The sequence below is a fragment of the Melitaea cinxia genome, chromosome 4 (assembly GCF_905220565.1).
Source record: "Melitaea cinxia chromosome 4, ilMelCinx1.1, whole genome shotgun sequence".
Taxonomy (NCBI): domain Eukaryota; kingdom Metazoa; phylum Arthropoda; class Insecta; order Lepidoptera; family Nymphalidae; genus Melitaea; species Melitaea cinxia.
Window position 1 is genome coordinate 830,578 of NC_059397.1, and position 3,594 is coordinate 834,171.

The window sequence follows — 3,594 nt, forward strand, 5'->3', positions numbered from 1 at the left end:
CAAAAAAAAAACGTATAAAATGGTTTGGATAGGAAAAAATAAAGTATTTGGAAGAAAAAAAAAGTATTTTTCAAATTTTATGTTTTTATTGCTTTAAAAACGTATTTTTGTGTGCCTTTAGCACATGCTAACAATTTTTTGTTATATTTAAATGTTTCAAACTTGTTTAAAAATCATTATTTAAATTTATATAAATAAAAATTCGTTTCTAATTAAATTTATTGACGCTATATTTCTCTCTTCTCGCTACTTTAGATTCATTACTAAAAAAACCCTTTCAGTAAAAGCTTAAGTAGTGGGAACAGAAAGTAAGTAAGAATTTTTTTTTATATTTGGTAAGCTATCAGGTGCATTTTTAAGTATATATTGCCATTTTTCAACTGTACTTTTCACTGAAATTTTTTTATCATCATTAGTGATTTTTTTTTTGTCTTATACATTCGGAATATATATCCTGCATCTTAACATTTAATCCGTCTTGTAATTTAGTTTTTATAATTATCATTTCAAAATTTTCAAATTTAACCGCATTTTTTAAGGACACGTTAGGGAGTATTGAAAGCCAGTTATCTTCGCTAAGGTCAAACAATTTTTCCAACCATTGATTCCTTAACTGCATATAAACAAAGCCAACGGTCAATTTTTCTACAATATCGTTGATAGTGAGTAGTGACATCTGTGACAAATGTCAGATTGTCACCTGTCCTGTCACATTCAAAACACCACATCTGTCATCTAACATTTCGTTCAGTAATTTTAAATCCTTTCCATCATCCGTTTTACCTTATGTGTACCGTTAAATAGTTAAGTACCCATAATGAGTATCTTGTTTCACGCATCACAGTAAAGATTGAAAATAAAGTATTTTCATATACTTTATTTGTATGCAAAAGTATAAAGTATATTTACCAAAAATAAAGTAAAATACTTTATTATAAAGTATGGTTGGCAACCCTATATTTAGGGTCCATTTAAGCAGGTTTCATTATAAATAAAAATATTATATAACGATGAAAAATGTTTATTTAAATGAACTAGTCAAAGTAATACAATAATTTTATAATGTTATTTTCTAACGTCCATACCACGTTGAATACACCGGTTCTCGTCCGATCACCGAAGTTAAGCAACGTCGGGCGCGGTCAGTACTTGGATGGGTGACCTGGGAACACCGCGTGACCGTTGGCTTTTTTGAATTACATTTTAGTTGTAAATTAATTTTTTTTTTCGTTATTGGATACTTGTTGATGTTACTATTGAAGTTCTTGCCGCTTCTTCCCACCAGAGTCTATTTTCTTTATAAATATTAATCCAACCTTACAAACTTAATGTGAAGTTTTCATATATACGCAATATAGTAGGTATAGTATATCTTGAATAAGTTAAAATTTGTGTTAAAGAAGGTGATATAATTCTATTATTAATTTATTATAACAATGTATACTGTTTTCTAATGATTACGCGAATTTCACTCATAATGAAACAAGCTTTTCTGATTTTATCGCGCTTTATTAAGTTTTTAGATGCTTATTTTCCTGTCTACAATCCTTCTTTTTCCCACCTACTCCCTCGTTCAATTTAAGCCAGAAGCGTTGCCGCGGCTTCTGAAACGCTTAGCGTGTGTGGGAATGGCAAAGAAGAAATAACATTAGATAGCCTGCCAAATCATTTATTTATTAAGCCATAAATATCAATTAACGTGTTTAATTGATCTTCAATTCTTATATTTAGATATTAGAACAATCTAGATGTTATTAGTATACATTATGACAAAAATTGTAATTCCGCATGATAATCTTGAATAGACAAACAAACTAATTACCTCGACACTGTAATAGAGGTACTGTGTGGCTACGGTACTAAAGAATATAGCCACCCCCTCTCTTCCCGTGGGTGTTGTAAGAGGCGAATAAGGTATAACACAGTTCCACTACCAGCTTGGAACTTAAAAAGCCGACCGGTGGCGGGATAACCATCCAACTGCTGGCTTTGAAATACACATGTCGAAGACGGGCAGCAGCGTCTTCGGTGCGACAAAGCCAGCCCTGCGGTCACCAACCCGCCTGCCCAGCGTGGTGACTATGGGCAACACACATGAGTTCACGTTATTTTTGGCGTAAACTTGTGGAGGCCTATGTCCAGCAGTGGACTGTATAGGCTGTAATGATGATGATGATGTAATAGAGAATTCGTAGCGTGTAGAAAATAGTAGGTATAATGTGACTTAGGTCTAAATCTTACGCAACTGTGCTCATTTTAGAAATAAGTGTACAAGTAAAAGTACAAAGTCCAGTTAGCAAAGTTTATAGATAACATATCAATAACTTAATTTAACGCAATATTATATATACTTACTAGGAACTTAAAAAGTTCCTTTAATATCTCGATTAAATTTAAATGTGGGATCACATGACAAGTATCACCCTTCGATTAAAAGAAGAACAATCGAAATCGGGGAGTAAAAAGTGTTGAGGTAACATAAAAAAAAAACTCCTTTTTTCGTAGGTAGTTTAGAGCAAAATATTACCTGTCGTGTCTACCTGTGTCTATACTAATAAAATAATCGTATTAAATTGTCTCGGACGAGTAACCCTAAGTATTTTAGGCACAAAATTTGACGTCACTCGACAAATTTACTAGATTCGTGAGAACTAACCTTAAGATATAAATTTTTTTTTCCAAATGCGTCACAAAGTGAAATCACAAAGTAAATACACGTGACAAATATCAAAATTTCAGATGGTACTAGTCAATGCAGGTAAGGCGTTAATCAGTACAAACATGGGTCTGCATTGCCGCTGAAATCGCGTCATGAGAATAAACAGTATTATATCAATCGCATAAAAACATGTTTTTCGAACTCCAAGCAGTGTTTTATGTTTATTTTTATTGGTTAAGTAGCTGCCCCGACAGACTTCCTTCTGTCAATAGTAAATAGTAAAAATGAAATAAATCTATTTTTTTTATATCAAAACATTCCGTGGGCCTTAAGGAACATCCAAAAAAAAAAATTAGCCAAATTAGTCGAGCCATTTTCGAGTTATGCGCTTAGCAACATTCATTTTTATTTATATGGAAGATTAATAAGATATACAGTTTTTTATATACTTACATTAAAAATAAATGAAAGATACATAATTAAGTAGGTAAGTCATGAAGTCAATGAAAAAATTGTCATAAATTAAGTGAACTTCGTATCACTTACATACCTATATTTGTAAAAAATAAAATAAAAGACTAAAAGAGATAGAATACTTTCTGAACGCGCTTTTCAATATTATACAACCAAGTCACAATTTTTTGGCAAAAGACATCAGATGTTTCACAGCCAGGAACATTTTGTATTAAATAATTTTATTGTCGATTTTAGTATTTTCCATTACTTATTATTATTCAAGTTTCTAACCGTCTAACCTTCCCTGAACATCCACAAATATTTCAAGATCAAAATCAGCCAAACCGGTCCAGCCATTCTCGAGTTTTGGCGAGACAAACGAACAGCAATTGATACATACATATATATAGATTACTGTGACTTTTAATAATTCAAATCGGTTTCTGAAATCCTTAAATAACAAAAAGCTATGGTTACAA

At 31.7% G+C, this 3,594-nt stretch overlaps 1 pseudogene; it reads left to right on the plus strand.

Annotated features, from left to right (window-relative positions):
* Positions 1 to 1,071: 1,071 nt before the first annotated feature.
* On the plus strand, positions 1,072 to 1,188 carry LOC123653353 (annotated as a pseudogene).
* The last annotated feature ends 2,406 nt before the right edge of the window (positions 1,189 to 3,594 follow it).